We start from the raw sequence: 12,900 nt of genomic DNA, 5'->3' as shown, positions 1-12,900 counted from the left end.
CCTTCCCAACTTCTGATGACAGCCTACAGTCCCTGGCATTCTTGGGCTTGTGGATATCTCACTCTGATATCTGCCTTCATCTTGCCATGATGCTTTTCCTGGGTCTCCGTCTTCACATGACCATCTTCTTATAAGGATACCAGTCATATCAGAGAAGGAGACCACCCTACTCCAGTACAACCTTCATCTTAACCAGTGGCATCTGCAACCACCCTACTTCCAAATAAGGTTGCATTCTGAGGTCATGAGGGTTAGCACTTCAGCATGTCTATTTTTGGAGAAACACAATTCAACCTAAAACAGACTTTAGGCAAGTGCTTCAGGTTCCTCATCAGCAAAATGGGAAAAACAGCAGTACCAGCCTCAACTTGTCATGGAATTAATAGTGAATACAAAAACCCTCAGAACAATGCCTTGAATGTCATCATTACCAGTTAAGAATTTACCATTACTACTTTATTTTTATACATCATTATAAACCACTGTATTGATTTTATATCCACATTTTGAAGATCATTGCTATAAATGTATCTGATCCACTGCTGTCAGAAAAGAATTTCAACTCTCCCCGCCTCCCCCCCAGCACACATGGCTTCCAAGACCTTCATGATGGGCGCCTGCTAACCACTCAGCTTCCTCCATCCCAGTCTCCCTTCCCATGATGAACTTCTTTCAGTTACCTGAGCATATCATAACTACTCTTGCTCCCAGGGCCTCACACAAGCTCTCATTCTATTCCTGTGCCTAATCATCTGGAAAACTTCTGCTTTATCTCTCAGCTGTCCATCAAAGAGCATCTTCTCTAGGAAGTCTGCCCGACCACCAATTATGGTGGTTCTCCCCACACAGCACTTACACATTATATTGTCAATGCCAGTTTATCTGAACTAACAAGCTCCCCCTGGAATGGCATTGGACTTAATTAACTTCCATATGCTCAACATTAACTATAGTGCCTTGATGCCCCACCAATAGTCATTTCTTTTTTTTTTTTTTTTAAGATTTTTTATTTATTTGGGATGCCTGGGTGGCGCAGTTGGTTAAGCGGCTGCCTTCGGCTCAAGTCATGATCCCAGCGTCCTGGGATCGAGTCCCACGTCCGGCTCCTTGCTCAGCGGGGAACCTGCTTCTCCCTCTGCCTCTGCCTGCCACTCTGTCTGCCTGTGCTCGCTCACTCTCTCTCTCTAACAAATAAATAAATTTTAAAAAAAATTTTTTTTAAAAAGATTTTTTATTTATTTGTCTGAGAGAGAGAGTGCACAAGCAGGGGGAGCAGCAGGCAGAGAAGGCAGAGCAGGCAGAGGGAGAAGCAGGCTCCCCACTGAGCAAAGAGCCTGATGTGGGACTCAATCCCAGGACCCTGGGATCATGACCTGAGCCAAAGGCAGACGTTTAACTGACTGAGCCACCCAGGTGTCCCCCAATAGTCATTTCTTTCTTATCTCCCCCCCTTTTTAAACCTAACTGAACCCTATTTTATTCTGATATCAGTGACTCCAACAGACTAAGGGAATTCTTCGCATGTATCATGATTGATCTGTCCCAAGGACGGAAACCTGTTCATCGTGGTAGGAACTGATTTAGGGACGGACAAAGGACACTTCTGGTCCATGAGACATGAAGGCAGGTCTGCTGCCAGGGAAACAGGTCCAAGAAGATTCTGAAGAGTTGCGTGAGAAGAAGGAGCCCATGCCTGTCTCTAGGTGACTGGAGTGGCAGCCATCCCGCAGCCATGACAAGAGAGACAACAGGACAAATGTGAATCTGCTGAGGATGGCAGAGCCAAATGGTAGATGGAATCCATTTGAGTCCTTGGTGATTTTGCTAAGACTCTGCATTAACCATTCTACCTCTGGACTTCCTGAATGAGATCATACCTTTTCCTTATTATTTACTGCCATTTAGGTGAGGTTTTTTGTCACTTGCTGCTGAAAGCAACCTGACAGATAGAGGTCCTCAGTAAGTATTCTTGAATGAATAAATGATTACAAGCTACACATGCTAAAGAGGGAGAAGAGAGAAAACAACTAGAAAGTGGCCCATCCAGCAAGAGCAGGCAGGAGAGGGCTCACTTACGTATGTTACATTACTTATTCTTCACAGCGGACCATAACCACTGTAGCCTTACTCATGTTGGAGACAAGAAACTGAAGCTGAGAAAAAACATGTATCTTACCCAAGGTTCCAGAGTTAGTAAGTGCTGGAGCTGGGAATTAATTACTGTTTTATGAGGACTTAGTTCAGCATCTTGAGACTTTCATTTATCATATAGGACTTCTTTTTTTTTTTTTTAAGATTTTATTTATTTATTTATTTATTTGACAGGGAGAGAGAGATCATAAGTAGGCAGAGAGGCAGGTGGGGGTTGGGGGGGGAAGCAGGCTCCCCGCCGAGCAGAGAGCCCGATGCGGGACTTGATCCCAGGACCCTGAGATCACAACCTGAGCCCAAGGGAGAGCCACCCTGAGCCCAAGCTGAGCCACCCAGGTGCCCCAACACAGGACTTCTTAAATTCTTTTTTTTTTTTTTCATTTCCACTTCCATTTGAATTTTTGCTGTTAGTTTAGAAGTTAAGTCTTTTAGGAGCGCCTGGGTGACAGTCAGTTAAACACCGACTCTTGATTTTGGCTCAGGTCATGATTTCAGGGTCTTGAGATCAACCCCTGCCTTGGGCTCCTCACTCAGCCTGGAGTCTTGAGGATTTTCTCTCTCCCTCTACCTCTCCCCCTGTTTGTCCTCTCTGTCTCACAAACATAATAATGCATAAATCTTTAAAAAACAAAAAAGTATTCTAATTTTGACCTTATCCTGGTCACTCCTAACTTTTGACTCAAACTCATGATCTAATTTACTCCTACTAACTTCTCAAGCCCATCACTATCTCTGTCTCCCCCCATCCCTAGCAAGTAGAGTGCATATCCCCTCCTCTGAGAGACAGGTCCAAGGGGCTTTCCAAGGGACACTCCCATGTCACTTGGTCTCCTTAACTCCTCTCCTACCTCCCATCAAGTTAGTACTGGAGTTTCTTCAGGGTTGCCAGCAGCCCACGCTAGTTTGCCATCTTGGCAGGAAGCCCAGGTGCGGGAAGTGAACCCCATACATGCCCAATTCCAAAACGCATTATTTTCACTATCCCGTGAGGCCTGCATAGACACATGTAGCCTACAAGTAGATTCTCCTAGTAATCTTAAAAACAACAAAACTTGTTCATTCAGCTATCTGCAGCCCTCTTCTCCTCCCCTTGGTGGGAATGAGTGACAGGAACAGAGGATGCATTCTTTCCTCCACCCACCAGAATGTGTGCCTCTTGCAGCCAGCATTTCACAGATGAATGCCGTAGAAAATGCCTTAGCTGCATCCAGGGAATTTCAAGTGCTTTCCTCCTGTTTCTGAGGGAAAACAAACATACAAACAAACAAACAAAAACTGTCCTTTCTGCAGCAAAAGCCGCCCGAATTGGCTGTGGAGAGTCCGTGTGAACTGGAAACCATGTGCCCTCTAGTGGTCATCTGTAGGAAGTCCCGCCAGATGGTCATTTCCTCAGAAAAGTGCAGGGAGTGTGGGAGACAAAAGACAGAACACTTCAATGATAACCCTTAATGGTGGAGAGCCACTTGCTTTAGAATTTTACTTAAAATACCAAATACAAGTTATGGGAGTTAAAAATGGACATCCAAGCTGTGCACAAGTCCTGGCAGGTTCTAAGGAAGCTGCCCTGGCATTGGCCTCCTAACCCTGAGCCCCCATAGGCTTGGATGGCTTCCCAAAGCACGGGTGCTGAGCTGGAAGAAATCCACTCACCAGAATTACTCCTGGGAAGGGAAGGCTGTTTCCAGTGGGAAATATTTGCTAAGAAGCTGAGACCTGTGTGGACAGAATGGTTCTGAGGAGACCTGGGAGGATTGGCTTTTTTTAAAATACAGCTTGAGGAAAGGTAGATGAAAAGGACAAATGGAAAAGCTAGAAACCCAGATGAGGGAAGGCTGCCTGCCCCCCGCTGTGTGAGCTCTCCCAGGGCCTGCTCCACCACACCCCCCACCAAGCCTTGCAATGGGGCTCTGCTGCCCACTAATGTGTCGGGGCGGGGGGGTTGGGGGCATCTCAAAGGGCAGCTGAGTTCTGCATTGGAGTTGGTGCAAAAGGGAAGATAGGAACTGAGCACAAGAAGTGAGGCAGATGTGCAGGGGCCGGGGCTTGGGGGGGGGGGGTGGTGCGGCTAGAGAAGCACAAGGAAGTAGGTCCCAGGAATTCAGATCTCTGAGCAGGAAGGAGAACCCTCCCTATCTTGTTAAGTTGGAAAGGCATAAGTGGTTAAAGTAGATGTTTAGGTTTCGGTTTTCAGAGACAACTTCCAAACTTACCTGCAACCCATGCCGATACATAGTAATAACAAAAGCAGTAAGACACCATCATAATGGTCCTTGCCAATTTAGAAATGAAAAATGTGACATTGGGGTTCAGGAAGAAAGCCTATGATCTTAAAACAATGTAATAAGCTGCTGAAATTTCTTTGGCTTTAGTTTTTTTGTTGCCAAGGTAGCTGGGGGATAACAACCCAAACCCAGATGAGCAACTCAAGGTCCCCCAGGCCCGTGCTAGTTGGAACATGACACATGCGTAACAGATCTAGGATTCAAACCCAAGTTTTTAATCACAAATCCCATGTCCTTCTCATATCCTATGTTGCCTGTTCCACACAGAAGAGTCTGTTTTTATTATTTTTTTTAAGGTGAAATAACTTCTGTTGAGAAAAGCACATAGTCAAATCCTTCTCTCTGACCTAATCTACTGCTTTCTTTTGGTACGAGAAAATCAGTGTTATAACAGCCCTATAACTGCCAACCCATGTGAGAAATATTTAGCCCTTCATCTAAGGATGGGACCCTACTGACCACATAAAACCAAAGTAAAGCACATGTAGCTGCTCTTTCCCAAATCTTTCATGTGTGCCTGGAAACAAATTTTAGATTCCTTTCCATTGAGATTTCTTTCCTCCAAAATAATCGAGGGATCTGACTTCTTAACATATACCGTCTTACACATGGACACATTGAGAGCAGGGTGAGATCTTACTCATCTTTGCTTCCTGGGGCCTAGCACCTTTTGGGCACCTTTCAGTAAATGGGCAGTGGGGAAATGCTCAGAAGTGGGCAGCAAGAAGAGGAAGTATACTCCTCCAATTTTCCGGCAGGAGACAACAAATGAAAAGAAAGGGCTAAGTCAGGCCAGGGGACACATTCACCTCGTCATTAGTCTAGAGCACCGCATGCCAGAGTCAGAGTTTCCCCAGAGTCTTATGGTAATTGCATAATGATTCATTCAATAGCCTCCAAATGCAGTTTCCATCCCCTGGACTGACTTGTGCAGGCAGGATAAAGAGAAGACAATTTGGAGTCATTTGCTTTGTTGCCCCAATAAAAGAAAGACTTGGATTTACACAGCCTCTCTTCTCCAAGAGCTCAGCATGCTTGCCCATCTGATGTCTCATTTGTCTTCGTTTTATCCTTGTGAAAAATCAACAAAGGGTGTGGTGCTGGTGGTGGTAGGTAGGACCCGGTCAGGTGAGACCGTAGGTAGGCTCATTCCTGCTCCCCACAAGGGGGAGCCCACGAGCCCCCTAGTCACACATTTCTTGCCAGAGTCACCTATTGCCTATTTAAGTGGCCGGCATTGTGCTGTGGGCACCAGAACATTTCCACCCACAAGCAATCCCAGCCTGCCAAGGCTAACAATGGAGAGAGACAAGTGAAGGCAGAATTGCAATATAGAATTACAATATCATGTGATAAGAGCAAGGCTGCAGGGATGGATTAGGTATGCGTGTGGGGAGTCTGGGATGGGCACAAAAGGGAGGGAGGGACTTAATGAAGGGTTTAAAAAGTAAAGTTTGTAAGTGAAATAACTGAAAAGACACTATTAAATTCTTTTTAATTAAGTTAATTAGAATTTCCATTCACCAAAGTGACTGTTGCTTATATGTTTTCTATGCTTGATTGACAAATTTGACTGAAAGGACTAGGCATGGAGCACAGGGTGTGGTGCATAAACAATGAATCTTGGAACACTGAAAAAAATAAAATTTTTTTAAAAAGGAAAGAAAAGCTAGACATGAAAGGTAATTTACTGTATATAATTCCATTTACACAAAATATCCAGGATATGCAAATCCATACAGACAGAATGCAGATGGGTCATTGTCCAGGGCTGGAGAGAGTATTGAATGGGGAGTGACTGCTTAATGAATATATATTATTTTGAAATAATAGAAATGTTTTAGAGCTAGACAGAGGTGGCGGTTGCTTAACAACGTCTACGTGTACTAGGTGACATGAAATTGTTTATAATTGTTTGTTTTATGTTATCTAAATTTCACCTCAATAAATCTGTTTTTATTTGTTTTTAAAGATTTTATTTATTTATTTGACAGACAAAGATCACAAGTAGGCAGAGAGGCAGGCAGAGATGGGCAGGGGGAAGCAGTCTCCCCACTAAGCAGAGAGCCTGATGCGGGGCTCGATCCCAGGACCCTGGGAAGGCAGAGGCTTTGACCCACTGAGCCACCTAGGCACCCCAATAAATTTGTTTTTAAAAAGTAAGTCTTGGGCGCCTGGGTGGCTCAGTCCTTAGGTGTCTGCCTTTGGCTCGGGTCATGATCCTGGGGTCCTGGGATCCCTGCTTGGCAGGAAGCCTGCTTCTCCCTCTCCCACTCCCCCAGCTTGTGTTCCCTCTCTTGCTATCTCTGTCAAATAAATAAAATAAAATCTTTAAAAAAAAAAAAAAAAGTAAATCTTGAGAGGTGCCTGGGTGGCTCAGTTGGTCAAGAGTCTGCCTTTGGCTCAGGTCATGATCCTGGCATCCTGATATTGAGTTCCGAGTTGTGTTCTCTGCTCAGCAGTGAGTCTGCTTCTCCCTATGCTTCTGTGCTCCCTCTCCCTCTTTGCTCTCTTGCTCTCTCTCTCTCTCTCTCACTCTTGCTTTGTCTCAAGTAAATAAATAAAATCTTAAAAAATAGTAATAATAAATCTTGAGCCAAGAGGTGTCTGGGAATGGGAGGACAGTGGGATCCTGACAGATGGCCTGGCGGAGGGCATGGAAGCCACATGGAGCATCATGTACAAGAGGAAAGCACAAAACAGCACTGGTGGTGTGTCTGGAGCGGCCAGAGTCATCCCCTGTGAGGTACACAGGGGGAGTTGGTCTTGAAGAGGGCTGCAACAGGGAGCAGGAAAGTAGACAGCAAATAGTTCAGAGATAAATTTCCTTAAGTCTCTGTGTCCTGTCACAGTGTCCTGTTATATTTCCAAATACTAAGACAACTGACCAAGTGAGGTAGGAGCTGGGCCAACCAGGGGCCATCACAGCACCAGACAGAGCAGAACAGGGCTCACCTGAGGCCAAGACCAAGATTTGTCCCAGAAGCTATCACTTCTAGGTCTCCATCCAACCACCCCTTGAACAAATGCATGATCAACACCCTAGACATGTACTCCATACCACCATCTCCTCTGCTGGGGCTTTCTCACACTGCTAAGTTACCCTCTGGGGAAGAGGCTCTTAACCTTTATTGTTCTATGGGCCCCTCTGTGCTTCCTTGTTAATAGAAATTGAGAACATAATCTACTGATGACTGATAATTACACTGTCAGGATGAGCATACACAGTATTCTGAGATACCTGCAATGAGTCTAACATGACATAAAAATATCCGTGATTTCTCCTGTTGAAGGAGTCACTATGCTAACACTGTGGTTGTTGCTTCTACTCATGATTGAAGGGAATACTAAATTTCAGTTAGATGCTAATGAAAATAAAGCTTACGAACCCCCGAGTGACAACCCAGAAGGTAGGAGGCAGAAGTTAAAACTCTCATTCCTCAAAGCGACTGGTTGTCACTGGGGTTTAACAAAAAGAACTGAAAAATTGTGCATGGCCAAATTGGCTGAGGTTGGTCCTCTCAGCTGGGTTGGAGACAGCAGGCGAAGGCAGATGGGCCGAGCTGGAGGAGAGCAGTGGCAGGGCCCCGAGGGACAGGGAGACTGTAAAGGGCACAGTCAGCAGGAGGGAGACATCTAGGTGGCACTTAGGTTTCCTACCTGCTCAGCTAGCTGGGAATGTGATGGTGTCTGCAGTTTTCTCTCTGGAGAACTGGCCAAGCAAGTCCTGCTCAGTAAGGTTTGTGAACCACCAACTAAGCAGAGTGTTAGGAATGACATTTTTGCTCAGACAAATGTGTGTGTGTGTGTGTGTGTGTGTGTGTGTGTAGGGATGGAACATATATAGAAAAAAAACTCAGAAATTGCTCTTACCAAGCACATCGTAAAGCAAGGAGAAAACCCAACTAAGAGCCATATGCTTCTTAATAATACAAACCATAATGCAAACTCACCCCCTGTTTTACAAAGCCTCATTCCCTGTAGTGACCATGAGGGGTGCCTGGATGGAATGACCATTGAATGTGTGTGCACCTCCATCCCCCATTCTCCCCTCTGACACTTCCATACTCTGTGCCAAAATGCCATCCCTCTTCAGCTTGCCCCCCCAAGGCCCAATATGAGCTGCCTCTGATGACCTCCCCCCACAGCCTCTTCATTAGTTATTTCTGCCTCCCTCACTTGACACCCAGCAGGGCTGGGCCACCCACTTCTCAGTTTCCCTGATGGGCCAGGCTCCCTCACCTCCAGACCCTTCTCCACCACTTTGGCCACTCAAGGATCTGTCTCCATCACCAGGCGAGGATGGGTACCATGCCTTGTTTCCATCAGTGGAGCCTCAGCACCAGGACAGAGCCAGGGCACATTCGTTGAGTAAATTGACATTTAATTGTCAAATTAATACTCACCAAATACAACAGAAGGTAGCTGTTTGGGTCTTACATCTGTCTGTTCAGGCTGCTGTAACAAAATGTCCTAGACTCTGTGGCTTCAACAAACAGAAACTTATTTTCTCACTATTCTGGAGGCTTAAAGTCCAAGATCAAGGTGTCAGCTGGTTTGGTTTCTCCAGAGGCTTCTCTTCTTGGCTTACAGATGGCCGCCTCCCACTGTGTCCTCATACGGCCTATCCTCTGTGTATGCATAACCCTGATGTTGCTTCCTCTTTTTTTTTTTTTGGACAAGGAGAGAGAGAGCTGGGCGTTGAGCCTGACACAGTGCTCCATCTCATGACCCTGAGACCATGACCTGAGCCAAAATCAAAAGTCGGATATTAAACCGAATGAGCCACCCGGATGCCCTTTTCCCTCTTCTTACAAAGGCACCAGTCCTAATGGGTTAGGGCCCTACACTAACATCCTCATTTGAACTTAGTCACCTTTTAAAGATCCTTCCTCCAAATACAGTGACATTCTGAGGGGAGACACAGTTCAGCCCATTAGCAGGTCCGGAACAATTCATTGCGCAGGGTAGATGGCGCCCTGCGGCAATGAATGGGCTCGCACCCCACTGCTGCCCCTTCTTCCTGTGCTGCCATTTAAATATCTTAATGAATATAAAGTCCGGTGAATTGAGACTGAGCCCACATGGGCACAGACCCTTTTTCTAGGGTAGTAACTTTCTTAGCAAACTTCTCCAGAGCAAGGCTGGAACTAAAGGGGTACTTAGAAAACATTCCATAGTCACACTTTCTCAAAATTGAAGAAAGCCTCTTATAAAACTTTCGGATCCATTTCAAAATAACCGAACAACTAATAATCACCAAATTAGAGACACTTTTGTCTTAATATTTACTGGAGACCTCCTCAGAGAGCAATATCCAAAGAATCTTAGAGAATCAACCACAGGGTCTTGGTCCTTCCAGATCCCCAGAACGTGGCTTCTGTGCTCTGAGCTGCACTGCAGCCGCTGAGCCACTGCCAGCTAATTTCCCCAGGGGTTGCTGGTCAGGCAGACACTGCTCGTGCTGCAGGACACATTCAACTCCACATTTTGGTTTCTGTTGTTATTGCTGTTGTTTTAAAGATTTTATTTATTAGAGAGCGAGAGAGAGAGCAAGAGAGAGAGCATGAGTGGGAATGAGGGGGAGAAGCAGGCTCCCCGCTAAGCAAGGAGACTGATGTGGGACTTGATTGTAGGACCTTGGGATCATGACCTGAGCCAAAGGCAGATCCTTAACCGAATGAATCACCCAGGCATCCCCAGTATAAACTTACTAGTAGTTTGAAGTAGAAACAGATTATTTTTTAAAGAGAGAGAGCATGCATGGGGGGAGAAGGAGAAGCAGGCTTCCTGCTGAGCAGGGAGCCCAGGACCCCAGGATCATGACCTGAGCTGAAGGAAGATGCCCAACCAACTGAGCCACGAGGCCCCTTCAACTGTACATTTTGTTTGGACTGAATTCTGTTCCTTACCTCCAAAACTCAAATGTTGAAGCCCTAATCCCCACCCCACCCCTGCCCAAGACTATATTTGGAGATAAAACCTTTAAAGAGGTAATTAATGTTAAGTGAAATTATAAGGGCAGGGTCCTAATCCAATAGGACTGGTATCCTTATTAGAAGAAGAGACACCAGAGCTCTTGCTTCCTCCATGTAGGCACAGAGGAAAGGCCATGGGAGGACACAGGGAGAAGGCTCCCATTTGCAAGCCAGCAAAGAAGTCCTCACCGGAAAGCAACCATGGGCTTGGATTTCTAGGTTCCAGAACTGTAAGGAAATAGATTTCTGTTGTTTATGTCACCCACTCTATGGTATTTTACGGCAGTCCAAGCAGACTAATACAAGCTTGTAAGAAATGCAGAATCCCAAGTCCCACCCCAGACCAACTAATGAGAACCTGGATTTTTTTTTTTTTAATTTTTATTTATTTATTTGACAGACAGAGATCACAAGTAGGCAGAGAGGCAGGCAGAGAGAGAGAGGGAAGCAGGCTCCCTGCTGAGCAGACAGCCCAATGTGGGGCTCGATCCCAGGACCCTGGGATCATGACCTGAGCTGAAAGCAGAGGCTTTAACCCACTGAGCCACCCAGGTGCCCCCAAGAACCTGGATTTTAAAAAAGTTCATTCCTGTTCACATTTTTGCAGTTTGAGCAGCACTGCCTTAGAACACCTACTCTGCTAAAGCTCTGTTCTGCTTTTCATGCAGTGGGCCCTTCATGAACCTCAGCTATACTGAGAGCTAACAGACAAATTAGATGAAACCTTTTTTTTTTTTTAAATGACAGACACATGCAATCTGATGCCTTTGTTTGCCTAGCACTCCTCTTCCTGTTGGAGAATTTGTCACATAGTTCCCACAGGGGTAATAACCAAACAGGTCCAAGCAGACTTCCTTAAGATTTGCTGTGTGGATGCTGCAAGAGAGAAGATTTCTTTTGGATCATAAACTGCAAGGACATAGGTATAAAGCTGCCAGGCTTCAGCAGGAAAAAAAATAAAACCAACCTGCAAAGAAAACCAGAGATGAGAGTTGGTGAGAGAGAGCCCTGACAGCACTGTGTGGGCTCCCCAAATCCAGCTGGATCCTTGGTTTAACCAGTTCTATAAACCAATTTATGCTTACAGGGAGATGGGTTTCTGTCACGTGCAACCAATATATTTAGGTATTAGCACACTTCTCACAAACCTTGTTTGCAATATTCAGTCCAGAGGTGAACTAATCTGGTACCCACAAAGTAAGTATTATGTGTCAGGCATCAAGCCAGGTGCCAGGGTTACTAACATGAAGGTGTAGCCCCTGAATTCAAGTTGCTGACAGGCTGGGAGCTGGGGCTAGTGGAGTGTCAAAGATGTGAGCAAATCATGCAGTAAAGATGATAAGTGCTGTCACAGAGCTATGAGCAAAGCATTATGGGAAGATAGAGGAGGGAAGGAGAATCTTGAGAGGACAGGGAGCAAGCAAAGGCTTAACAAAGGAGTTAACAGAACAGAATCGTAAAGTGGGACTTTCCCAGGAGTTTGGTCTGGGGAATGATGTTCCAAGCTGAGAAACTGGCATGTGCAGGAACAAGAATCTGTGGAACATACGATGTGGGGTGGGGGTGGGGTGCTGGGATGAGCCCACAGAGGGCGTGGTCGAGGGGGGAAGGTCCAGCCGAGGAGCTGGGTTAAATCTGTAGGCAGCAAGGAGCAAATGTGGGGTTTTGAACAGAGAAGAGTTATGGGCTGATTTGTAATTTAGCAAGATCCCCCTGGAGGTTAAATGGGATCATTGAACAATGAGCCCCTGGCTGGCAGAAACATCATGGTACATGGTAATATTTTTTTAATCATTTTTTTATTTTGGGGGCACCGGGGTGGCTCAGTGGGTTAAGGCCTCTGCCTTTGGCTCGAGTCGTGATTCCAGGGTCCTGGGATCGAGCCCCGCATCGGGCTTTCTGCTCAGCGGGGAGACTGCTTCCTCCTCTCTCTCTCTGTCTGCCTCTCTGCCTACTTGTGATCTGTCAAATAAATAAATAAAATCTTTAAAAAAAAAAAAGAAAAACAAATAATTATTTTTTTATAAACATATAATGTATTATTAGCCCCAGGGGTACATCTCTGTGAATCAACAGGTTTACACACTTCACAGCACTCACCATAGCACATACCCTTCCCAATGTCCATAACCCCACCACCCTCTCCCTACCCCCCTCCCCCGGCAACCCTCAGCTTGTTTTGTGAGATTAACAGTCTCTTATGGTTTGTCTCCCTCCCAATACCATCTTGTTTCATTTATTCTTTTCCTACCCCCCCAACCCCCCACGTTGCCTCTCTACTTCCTCATATCAGGGAGATCATATGATAGTTGTCTTTCTCCAGTTGACTTATTTTGCTAAGCATAATACCCTCTAGTTCCATCCATGTCATCCCAAATGGCAAGATTTCATTTCTTTTGATGGCTGCATAGTATTCCATTGTATGTATACAGGTACATGGTAATATTTAATAGTATTTATTGAATTGGGAGACAGTAATGGTCTTAGTG

The sequence above is a fragment of the Martes martes genome, assembly GCF_963455335.1.
Source record: "Martes martes genome assembly, chromosome: 3".
Classification (NCBI taxonomy): Eukaryota; Metazoa; Chordata; class Mammalia; order Carnivora; family Mustelidae; genus Martes; species Martes martes.
This window is presented reverse-complemented; position numbering follows the sequence as displayed.